This window comes from Bicyclus anynana, chromosome 19, assembly GCF_947172395.1.
Source record: "Bicyclus anynana chromosome 19, ilBicAnyn1.1, whole genome shotgun sequence".
NCBI lineage: Eukaryota > Metazoa > Arthropoda > Insecta > Lepidoptera > Nymphalidae > Bicyclus > Bicyclus anynana.
Genome location: NC_069101.1, coordinates 4,440,831 through 4,454,100, shown reverse-complemented (window position 1 = coordinate 4,454,100; position 13,270 = coordinate 4,440,831).

The window sequence follows — 13,270 nt, the reverse complement described above, 5'->3', positions numbered from 1 at the left end:
GAAAACACGAAAATTTTCCAGTTGTGGGAATCTAATCCACATTCATGGAATGTTAAATGCACCTACTACTCGTAACGTCGAATGTTCGTCAAACTACGGATACGAAATTGGATCGACTGGACTGAAATCGAAGAAATATTTTCTGTTCGTTTGATTGCATTGGAATATGTTCTTAAAGTCTCGTTGGATTTTAGGTTTTTTTTTATCATCAGAACTTTTTCATCAGCCTCAAATAACATTAAAAATATTTTAATCAAGTGCAGAATCAGTAGCTCTATACTGAAACGATGTCTTTTTAACTCGACACGAATTTGACATTTTCGATTAAAACATAATTCTTTAGGTACTTGTAGGTACTAACTAATAGGCATATATAAAAATTCATTACTTTGCTATTATCCGAAGAACCCATCTGACTGATGTTGACTCTACAACGTGCAAATTGCACGTTGTAGAGTCAACATCTCCTGAGAATGCTCCGGTTTCGGGGTGAAAAGTACGTAAAGAGTATTTTATCGGACCTGGGTGACGTTGTCGCATGGGTTCGTCGGCTTTTCGCGGAGGATAGCAAAATAAATAAATTATTATATATTCATGATTCATGATGAACTTATCTATCCAATATATAATAGGCGTTGTTTATGAAAGCAAAGAGATTACGAGAGTACACCTGTTTGCATACATTTGTGCACTCACATCTTGTGAAACTGACCGCAAAAATGGATAACCAATGACACAAATGTGGTTAATAAAGCTTTATTTAGGCATACATAGTTGCTTCTGATGTACGCTAGAGCCGTGATAGCCCAGTGGATATGACCTCTGCCTCCGATTCCGGAGGGTGTGGGTTAATCCGGTCCGGGGCATGCACCTCCAACTTTTCAGTTGTGTGCATTTTAAGAAATTAAATATCACGTGTCTCAATCGGTGAAGGAAAACATCGTGAGGAAACCTTCATACCAGAGAATTATCTTAATTCTCTGCGTGTGTGAAGTCTGCCAATCCGCATTGGGCCAGCATGGTGGACTATTGGCCTAATCCCTCTCATTCTGAGAGGAGACTCGAGCTCAGCAGTGAGCCGAATATGGGTTGACGACGAGTTGCTTCTATTAATTAACATGCAATGGATATTTGAACTATGCTATTTACCATCTGCCTCAAGCGAATCCTTGAATATTTCGGACATATTGCCTGAAAGACGAAGATAATCTCGAGAAATCTATGGTCACTGACAAAGAGGCAACGGGGCATAGCCCGATGCATTGGTCTGATCAAATCCACATCACACTTGACTCTATTGCTAGGCAACTTCGTTCGTAACACTCCCGATGGTCCGCGCGGGCCGGGGGGTGTGTAGCGATGAATGAAAAACCCACGACTGTTGCACCTCACTTCCCCGCATGCACGATTTCACACGCAGTCTTTCCCCCCGTCACCCGCATATCATGGGAGTGTCATCAACGAACTTGCCAGACTATAGAGTCTACAATGCGCTCCCAGTGGCCGAAGACAAGACAAGATGGGCAGAGACAGTGAAACGCAAACACAAGGAGGTGGTCACGAGTCACGATCTCCATATTTGTGAGGAACACGACTTGGGAGGGTACTAAAAACAACTCCACGAAATTACCAACGTTTTTAAATCGTCCCAATTCTGTGCCAACATATAATACCTTTCGGACGTGGTCGTTATCAACCCATATTGATGCTGAGCTCGAGTCTCCTCAATGCGGATTGGCAGACTTCACACACGCAGAGAATTAAGAAAATTCTCTGGTATGCAGGTTTCCTCACGATGTTTTCCTTCACCGTTTGAGACACGTGATATTTAATTTCTTAAAATGCACACAACTGAAAAGTTGGAGGCAGAGGTCATATCCACTGAGGAACACGACTTAGGAGGGTATTAAAAACAACTCCACGAAATTACCAATCTTTTTTAATCGTCCCAATTCTGTGCCAACATACAATACCTTTCGGACGTCACAAAGTTTTAATATCAAAGAATTAGCAGCTGGAATGCGACCGCGTCGAATGTTGGATGCGACCGCACAATCCCGTAATTCAATCAACAAAAAATCTCCCCGACGAAGCGAAGGGTGGAAAAAATTATAAAAGGTGCTGAGGGATGAGTTGACACAGGTAGCGATGGTGATGGTGTCGGGTTTGTATGTATAGCTACGAGATACATGTTACTCACAGATTAAAGAATATCCAGAATGATTATTTACAAGCAGCGTGGTGAAGCCGGTGAAAATAATAAAAAAAACGTCACTGGTCTCCTTGACATCCGCATATACAAACTTTTTTCATAATTTTTATGTCAAAATTTAACACTTTAACAACAATTACGTAAATTAATATATTAATTATAATTACCAATAAAAAATACTCTATCAAAACACAAAAACTAAAGAAATAGTTTGGTTTTTGTGAACAGTTTTTAAAGAAGTTCTTATTTTTTTGAATAATATTGAAAATTAGTGATGCAACGCTTCGTGTCGTACCTACTGACTCGACAATTTATTTAAATTTAGTATTTAGAACGGCTACGACACAGTTGTGTTCCGTGCGCTCTATCTCCCTGTTATTCTTTAATCTGTGATGACTTGTAACTAATCACCATGGGCAAGGGCATACAGGGCAAGTCTTCATTCCTGATAGGAGAGATAGGTGATATGGAGGTTAGGCCTACCATGCTGCTGGAATGCGGGTTGGTGGGTTAAAATTTTAGGTAATCGTTAACGATAATTTATCAGATGTTAACGGTATTGAACTATGCCGTGCTCTTTGAGGTACGGGATTGTAACTCGACTAACTTTACTACCCCGAGCTGAGATTTTTTGCTGAAAATGATTAAGAAGAAAGAATCTCTTTTAAAACTGTAGCTCTAAAAATGAAGGACTTTCCATACAAACTTTCAACCCCTATTTCACCTCCTTCTATTTTAATTCTAGGGTCTAAAAGCACCCTATGTTTTACTTCTAGGACTTATTTACTGTTATACCAAAATTCATCTTAATCCGTTTAGCCGTGAAAAGGTAACAGACAGACAAACTTACTTTCGCTACTATAGAAATCATACTTCTGTATATTGGAAAAGAACAAAAAAAAAATGTGAGGAATTATAAAGCAATATGATTTTATAATTACCTACCCAAGTAAATAAATATTATTGTTTTCATTTAAAAATCAATAGCAATCCGACCTTTCAATGCTCATAAAGCATTTAAATAGCGAACGGCCAACGATTTTATTATCCCGAAAGGTAAACAACAAACAGTATCTATTTTTTATCACCAGTTCAATCAAATACCTACATTTTCTCGGTGAATCATGTTCAAGTGACTGGCGTTAGTTTTTTGGAGTAGTTCTCGGTACAAGGCCGCCATTTAATAATAAGGTTAGGATTTGTGAACGTATAACAATGGAGGCTTTTTTTTAATTGTATTTAGGCTCTAAAAAAGATTATTGTAGTATGTGCTGGGGTTTCGGAGACCGCAGAAGACTAACCATAGTTGAGCCTGAAGACTAAAGTCAGAACGTTTCTTAGCAGCGTCTTCTATATGCGCTTTGGACTTCAGGGGAACGTTGAAACAAATGGATTTGTGGACTGAGTAAGCCCTGACTGGGTGGAATGTACCATCTGAAGTAAGAAATTGACGAACTAGCAATGTGGTAGACAATGTATAATGTTTTTCTATGAAAAATTTCTTGTATGAGGACCCAAACGGATCGAAAAACATACATCATCATATTAACAACTTATTTTACGACCCACTACAGGACCAGGTATGATGGCCTCCGTGGCGCAGTGGTTAGCGCGGTAGATTTACATGACAGAAGTCCTGGGTTCGATCCCCAGCTGGGCTGATTGAGGTTTTCTTAATTGGTCCAAGTCTGGCTGGTGGCAGGCTTCCGTAGCTAGTTACCACCCTAGGCAAAGATGTACCGCCAAGTGATTTAGCGTTCCGGTACGATGTCGTATAGAAATAGAAAGGAGTGTGGATTTTTATCCTCCTCCTAACAAGTTAGCCCGTTTCCATCTTAATTTGTATCATTAGATCAGGTGAGATTGTTTTCAAGGGCTAACTTATAAAATTAATAAAAAAAAAATAAGGAAGGAAGGAAGGAAAACTTAATATTTTATAATTCAGGACTCGAATTCAAGACTTTGTGATCCAAAGCCACTAGGCTAACCACTGGGCCAACGAGGTAATTGGTGCAGTCGTATATGCACTAACTAAAATGCATGAGTTTACTGTAGTAAAGACCATTTCACTACGACAATTTTAAACAATCGTCTCTCTATTGGCAAATTACGAAAGCCAATCTCATTGATCAAGCAATATAATTTGTTACTAACTCCTCCGCTAAGAGAAAGCAAATTAATAAGGCTCGATGGAAAATCCACACCAACATTCTAGTTAATCAAAGTGGTCTAGTAACTCTATAATAGACACCAAACTGGCGCTAAACCTGTTACTTGATCGCGATTCCAATTCGTCCTTCGCGAACCGGTAAAATAGAGAAAATACAGCTGTCTACACCACAGAACAACAAAAACATTAGGCTAAAATCACCCTTAACTCATTCCATTAAGAACGATATTACTTTATCCTAATTGTTTATAAATAACACAGTGGAACGGTATCCATTTAACTATGAGAAAGGATCTAGTTGTAAGGATTAACTCTGCATGCCGCCAGTAAAAGGGTAAATGTACAAAAAGGAAACGGATAGGAATAATGGATTTATTCTTACGTCATTCTTAAGATGGCTTCCAGCAAGTAATGCGGGTCGGTCAAAGGGGACAGATGTGGGAAACTAATAACAATTAGTACCGTCCAATGACACAATGACAAACTATTGTTAAAGAATGGACATGGAAAGGACATATCCCATAAAAAACTTCATACATATGGCGCGTATACGTTGAATTGTTAAAGATGTGGGATGATGACTAGGTATGAATATATTGATTTTTATGATACATTCGGGTAAATAAGGTAAATGTTAGTGTTTGGATATTTGCAAAATAAATATAAAATTTCAAAATCTTTTGTGTAATTAGATGAAAATTCATACAGTTATAGCTTCCTTGCTTTAAATGTGACACTTTTTAATATTTGACGATATAAACATAAACGCACAAATAACAAACATATTAGTAATTTTGTTTGAACGCCCATACAAATCTAACGATCATTATGTGCCTACAATGTCGTACCATTTTGTAGGAGGCGTTTTTAAGGATCCGTGGCAGTGCCGCAAATCTGACCCTTTAAATCCCTGTAGCTCCGAAAGTAATCATCGCAGATACCCCGTTAGTTTTACAAAATTGCTTAACTATTAGCATTCTATTAATTTACATACAATTCAAAAAACGGTCATCATCCCTATTGTAGATACGAGGTTCGTAATATGTTTACACAAAAAAACATATTTAATTAATTAGCAGTATCAGTATCAGCCATGAGAGGGATGCCACTCTCTTTATAGGAGAGGAAATATTCTGCTGAGACTAACGACGCTGCTCCAATGCGGCTTGGCGTTAGGGCGATTTTGATTATTTAATGATCACTGTCAAACTTTAATTATAATCACAGACTTGCCACCCTACCGGAAAAGACGTACCGCCAAAAGATTTAACGTTCCGGTACAATATCGTGTAGTAATCGAGATCGGAATCCTACTCCTAATCCTTAGAAGTTGACCCTCTTCCATCTTAGATTGCATCAACACTTACCATCAGGTGGGATTGTAGTCGAATTATTGGACCCTGGTCCTCATAATCCTCAGCCAATGGTCAAACATTGGACCATTGAGACAGTCAATAGTATATTTTATGCAATACACACATCATACAGAAAGTTAGTACAAAATAGAAAGCCTCTGATGTTATAGGCGTTTTATCTCTGTAGGTACACAATATGTTAATTGTTTCCTTATGTGCATTGTTAGTTTATATTTGACTAGCAACTACTTCCATATTTACGTAAGTAACATACCTACATATGCATACACAGGCATATATTACATATGCATGCATATTCATAAGAATAAATTAATTCAAATAATCAAATAAAACATAAAATATGTACCCACCTAGGAAGTTATATACACCAAATTTTATTATTATATCCTGTGGTAACTTTTATATTATTCATTTTAATAAAATGTTCAATGTACAAGCCGTGATAGCCCAGTGGATAGGACCTCTGCCTCCGATTCCGGAGGGTGTGGGTTCCAATCCGGTCCGGGGCATGCACTTCCAACTTTTCAGTTGCATTTTAAGAAATTAAATATCACTTGTCTCAAACGGTGAAGGAAAACATCGTGAGGAAACCTGCATACCAGAGAATTTTCACAATTCTCTGAGTGTGTGAAGTCTGCCAATCCGCATTGGGCCAGCATGGTGGACTATTGGCCTAACCCCGCTCATTCTGACAGGAGACTCGAACTCAGCAGTGAGCCGAATATGGGTTGATAATGATGAATAAAATGTTCTTATAAGTGATGCCAGTGATAGACAAGTTGACGAGTTATCCTGGTAATCCTGGTTATCCTGGTAAGGGCATGTCCCAATGGCAATAAAAAAATTGCAAATGGAAGGAAAAAAGAGGAAAGGAAGGCCAAAGAAGAAATGGTTGCAATGTGTGAAATAGAAGTAGATTATGTGTTGTAGTATGACAAAAGAGAATGGAAGAGAATAACATAATTTGTCGACCTTACTTAAGTGGGACAAGGACAAGAAGATGATTTGAAAATTAAAGACAAACAGCACTAAGTGGAAGGGGTTTTGTACCAACTGATGAAGATAACAGTCAATGCAAAACTAAAAAAAAATCTAAAATGTCCTTAACAGCAGTGCCGAAATTTGACAGTCTGCATATTTTATTTTCAAATGCAGAAAGTTTTTAACACTATAAGGGACCTTTTCCAAGTAGTGTAACCTTTTAGCTTTTTCACAGACAGTTGAAAAAAGATAAATACAATCAGATTAATATCTTTTTCTAAAGATTTTCTCTTACTCGTTATAATGTAGAACAATTAAAATTATCTATTTATTTATTTATTTAACTTAGATCAACTACAAAGAGTATGATAATGACATGGATATTATTCATTCGTAGAAAACTACATTTGAATTTAAAAATAGAACAGTTAAAAGCAGGAAACCAATAACGATTTAACTTCTAGGCGTACGGCAGTGTTCATGCCAAGTTAGATAAAGAACAGGGCGGCGGCGTATGTAGGTTTAACAGAAATAATATTTCGAAATACTTTTAACGTACGTATTATTTAAGTTAATAACCTGAAAAAAAAATAAAAATAAAAGTCCACTTTTCCACTCTTGATACAAAGTTTTTTAAAATATGTTACGACCTATTATCGTTCTTAGAATTAGTATTGCTCTTGTAACATCGCTTTAAAAATAAATTTAATATTATCTGTTGCCTAGGGCTTATCTATTTTATTTTCATCTTTAAACTTTGTACGTTCTTTGGCTAAAAGGCTATAAAAAAAATTCAAACATCCGTTTCTAAAAAGGACAGATTATTTAAAATTAGATGTTTAGATGTTTATGAATACAGTTACGTACACTTACTTTGATAAGTAAGCTTAAGTTTACAAGCTTATAGTTTTTATAAATCATATAGCTAATAAGATTAATAGGTAGATTTGACGGACTCCGTGGTGGCGCAGTGGTATGCGCGGTGGATTTACAAAAACGGAGGTCCTGGGTTCGATCCCCGGCTGGGCCAATTGAGATTGTCTTAATTGGTCCAGGTCTGGCTGGTGGGAGGCTTCGGCCGCGGTTAGTTTCCACCCTACCGATAAAGACGTACCGCCAAGCGATTTAGCGTTCCGGTACGATGTCTTGTAGAAACCAAAATTTCATCCTACTCCTAACAAATAAGCCCGCTTCCATCTTAGACTGCATCATCACTTACCATCAGGTGAGATTGTAGTCAAGGGCTAATTTGTAAATAATAAAAAAAAAACAAACCATGCCCACGTTTGTGTTTAGAGTGAGTTTGCTACAACGTACATTGTTTGCAACGAACTTGGCTTCTTTTCACACTTATGGTTCAGTAAGGATATACCTTTCATCGATCCTGATCTTTTATGATATAGAAAGAAGTAACGCGTATCATCAAACAAAGTAAAAAATATTTAATGTCTGTCGGGTTCTATAACGGATGTTTGTATACTAATATTTACTTATAACGATATCGGTTCGAACGATGTCCCGTTAACGAAATGGTTAAAAAAAACAAACAAATTAACTTGATGTAGGTGCTTATTGTCTCTTCTTAAGAAAAACTAAATGACTTCGTGATTTTAATAATGTGTAGAAAGACTAGAAAGTACATAAGTATGTAAATTGTTGTTGAATGACATTTTACACGAACGAGTTTAAATAAGTGCACTACTTGTGATTTACTCTCTAGTAATTTACCTGATAATGAGAAATTTTCTCGAGTTATTACTTTCTCAGATCATTAACAAAATCAATACTCGTTATATGCTGTTGTAGTGTCTTGTTAAATTGTTAACAAAACACTATTTTTAAAAATCTTGGTAATCCTACTAATATTATAAACGCGAAAGTTTGTATGGATGTTTGGATGTTTGTTACTCTATAACGCCGCTACTACTGAAGCGATTTAGCTGAAATTTGGAATGGAAATAGATTTTACTTTGGATATAGGTTACTTTTTATCCCGAAAAAATCCATGGTTTCCCGAGATTTGCGAAAACTGATGATTTTGATGATATGAATGTTTGTTACTCTTTCACGCCTCAACTACTAAACCTAATTAGCCTGGATTAACACATAGACTGCTTTTTATCCCGGAAAAATCCATGGTTTCCGAGGGATTTGTGAAAAACTAAATTCCACGAAGACGAAGTCGCGGGTTTCCGCTATTTCCGCTATTTCCGCTATTTTTATATTTTCATTATTAAACTTTAAAAATAATTTCTTTGACGTGTCACAAAAATAAATTATGATTTATTGGGTATTAAAATAGAAAACACGTCATTTCTCAATTTAGATAAATTAATTTGTAGCTTTAGATCATGAGGTTCAAGTTTTGAAGCCACATTCTGAACTCAAAACTGAATTGAATTTTTCTTTGTTTCAAGAAATTCCCAATATCATTACCAAGCAGGTAAGGAGTTTGGAAGTTGGTAGTTTTACACGCACGTGCCTGAAAGATTACGTTAAAAGCCAGCTCAGTAATTATCATTACCATCTAATAAGCATTAGAACAGTATGATGGATCTAGGATTAAAATTACCATAAGATGCAATGACCATTATCTTTGGCTTTAAAAATAGGTTGACAACGATGACTGTACCAATAAGATAACCGAATTGACCTTAACAAGATAAAAATAACACTCAGACAGATTCCAAAAAGTGGTGCTATTAATTAAACAAGTCATTTTCAGTTAAAGAACATGTGTGGGCTCGAACTGACTCAAAAGTTAAAAGAAGCAGTTTTGAGTCAGAACGATTCGTGTAAGAAAAGAATACGTTTAATGAGTCAAAGCTTCGACCAGCACATAAATTAATCGGGTCCGACAGGCGATAGATGGGTCACATGAGGCGTTGATTACTCATCATTTATTTTTGTGCCCTAATGTGGGTGAAAAGAGGTCACGGGTATTATGAAGCTTAATAAAGGAATGTATGTAAGTTCCTTAAGCATTTTGAGGTTATAGGTCCTTTATTCTTATCCTCGCGCGGTTTTACCTGAGTGGTTCCGTAGCCGTAGTATAGGCTATATTTTGATCGAATGCGGAATTAAAATATAGCCTATAATACCTGGTGTAATGGGGATGGTGTAGCTTACCACAAGTTAAAGACTTTTAAATCGCGGTTCAGTAGTTTTGGAGCCTATTCAATGCAAACAGACAATCAAATCTTTAATCTTTATAATTGTATAGATAATCAAACAGACCCATCTCGCTGCTAAGCCATGTTTACAAATTGTTCTCGAGAGTCATTACGAATCGTCTCGCTAATAGGTTTGACGACTTCCAGCCTCCCGAACAAGCCGGTTTCCGAAAAGGTTTTAGTACCATAGACCACATCCATACGCTGCGGCAGGTTATACAGAAGACTCACGAGTATAACCAGCCACTTTGCTTAGCGTTTGTGAACTATGAGAAAGCCTTCGATTCGGTGGAAACCTGGGCTGTGCTAAGGTCATTGCAGAGATGCCGAATTGATTACAGGTATATCCAAGCGTTGAAGTGCTTGTACGAAAACGCCACTATGTCAGTCCGTATTCAGGATCAGACTACGAGGCCAATCCAGTTGCAGCGAGGAGTGCGTCAGGGAGATGTGATCTCTCCGAAGCTATTTACCGCCGCACTGGAAGACGTCTTTAAGCTTCTGGACTGGGGCGGACTTGGCATCAACATCAATGGCGAGTACATCACTCAACTGCGGTTCGCGGACGATGTAGTCATCATGGCACAGACTCTGGATGACCTTAGTACCATGCTCAATGACCTCAGCAGCGTTTCTCAACAGGTGGGCCTGAAAATGAACATGGGCAAAACAAAAATAATGTGTAATGCTCATGTATCGCTCCACCCAGTTATAGTTGAGAACGCTGCACTCGAAATTGTAGACGAATACATATACCTAGGACATATGATCCAGTTAGGTAGGTCCAATTTCGAGAAAGAGGTGAACCGTCGAATCCAACTCGGCTGGGCTGCATTCGGGAAACTTCGCGACATCTTTTCGTCCGAAATTCCTCAGTGCCTGAAGACAAAAGTCTTCGAACAGTGCGTGTTGCCAGTGATGACCTATGGTTCCGAGACTTGGTCGCTAACTATGGGCCTCATAAGAAGGCTCAGAGTCACACAGCGGGCGATGGAACGAGCTATGTTAGGAGTATCTCTGCGTGATCGAATCAGAAATGAGGAGATCCGCAGAAGAACCAAAGTCACCGATATAGCTCAACGAGTTGCGAAGCTGAAGTGGCAATGGGCGGGGCACATAGTGCGAAGAGCCGATGGACGTTGGGGTCCCAAAGTGCTGGAATGGCGACCCCGCACTAGTAAGCGCAGTGTTGGCCGACCCCCCACCAGGTGGACTGACGACATCAAGCGAGTCGCAGGGATTCGCTGGATGCAGGTGGCTCAGTATCGTGATGTTTGGAAGTCCCTACAAAAGGCCTATGTCCTGCAGTGGACGTCCATCGGCTGATATGATGATGATGATGATGATGATGATGATGATGAGATAATCAAAATGAAGACTCGGTTAAGGATTCAAGCTGAGAGGTTGGGTTTGATGCCCATTCGCTGGACTAAACTGCAGAGCGACTCCTAGTACGGACTTATTTAGAGAAAAGTATTCATCTTTTTTGTTCCTAGAGCCGTTATAGTCCAGTAGATATGACCTCTGTATCCGATTACGGAGGGCATAGGTTCGAATCCAGTCATGCACCTCCAACTTTTCAGTTACGTGCATTTTAAGAAATTATTAATATCACGTGTTTCAAACGATGAAAAATCGTTGTGAGAAAACCTGCATACCTGAGAATTTAAGTATCAGAATTAGTTAGGGGGGCCCAATTAATGAAGGGTAAAGATTTCTCACAAAAGAAATAAAAATGCTCGCTTAATATAAATAAGACAATGTCTTATTTATTATAGGATGTTTCCAATTTTTGGGCGCACGCATAAGCAAGGAATTAAGCGTACCCTTATTTTACCCTGTTTGTTACCCATTACCTTGTAGTCCGGGGGCCCCATACCATAGATACGGTGGGAGCTACGCCCCTGATTACTGCATACTATGCCTTATACTTATAACAACATAAATCGTGCTAAAAATTAAGTATTCGGTAGTAGTAAAGTTTATATGCTAATTTCATCGGAAGTCCGAATAACATAATTTCTAGAAAGTAATCAATACCTAACCGTGTTTAGTTTGTAGGACAATGGCCATTGGATCTAGTGATTTGACATTTTGCGCCATAGTAAACTCGGTTACAATTGTAGACATTATTTTAATTGAATGTAATTTTAGGGGACAGGTTTACCTAAGTCATTACTAACCTTCTTTTTATAATCGTCATATAGTTAAAGTAAACCTTGTCATATGCCGGCCTAAGTCCTAGGATTATAGCATGACGAGGATCTAAAATTACATTCTCACAAATTGGGATCTTAAATGAATAGTCATGATTTAGGCAAGTTAAGCATATTCTGTGTAAGTACACTCTATATGATGAGATATAATAATAATTATAGTTCAAATTATGCATTTTTAATAATAGTTATTAGTTTAAATTTTAACATGATGTCATTTATTTCGAACTACAATAATATAATCGTTGTAAGTAATTTTAGTAAAATTAGAGTAAGTATTTAAGATTTTTGATAAACAATGTAATTTAGTTATAAGATTTTGTTCATGCTACGAGTATTTTGTAGCGAATTTAATGCTTAAACATTTGTATCGAGAAATTTTTATTTACAATTTGCAAATATTGAATTTGAGATTGCGGTTATCTTCTAGCAATAATAGACGAAGTAACCAGATGGCCCACGTGATGTTAGGTGGTCGATAACAAAAATGCAAGGAACACGACCTTAACTGGCTGTATGTCCTTTAGGCTAAAGCTTATTTTACCAGGAACCACATCCTACAAATGCTGCTGGTTAGAGGCAGTTTTGATTATAGTATGGATAACCCAAGTTGTAAAGAGCTGTAGGTAAGTCATCATCATCATTCACCAGGCGATGGACGTCCACTGTTGGACATAGGCTTGTACTAGCAACCCACGGTGCTAGCCCACATGCCTATAGCGCTAACGGCATGACATAAATAAAACTTATCGTGTGTTGGAATCGCAATGTGCATGACGGCTCGACTTAAAGCGAAAATTAGTTGTCCCAACACCATGGTCACTGCCCAGCATTCAGAGGCTCCCAAACCGCGTGTCATCGGTCCACCTGTGGAGGGTCTAATCATGATTACTAACCCATATTCGGCTCACTGCTGAGCTCGAGTATCCTCTCAGAATGAGAAGGGTTAGACCAATAGACCACCACGCTGGCTCAATGCGGATTGGTAGATTTCACATACGCAGAGAATTAAAAAAAATCTTTGGTATGCAGGTTTCCTCACGATGTTTTTCTTTCAACGATTGTGACACGTGATATTTAATTCCTTAAAATGCACACAACTGAAAAGTTGGGGTGCATGCCCCGGACCGGATTCGAGCCCA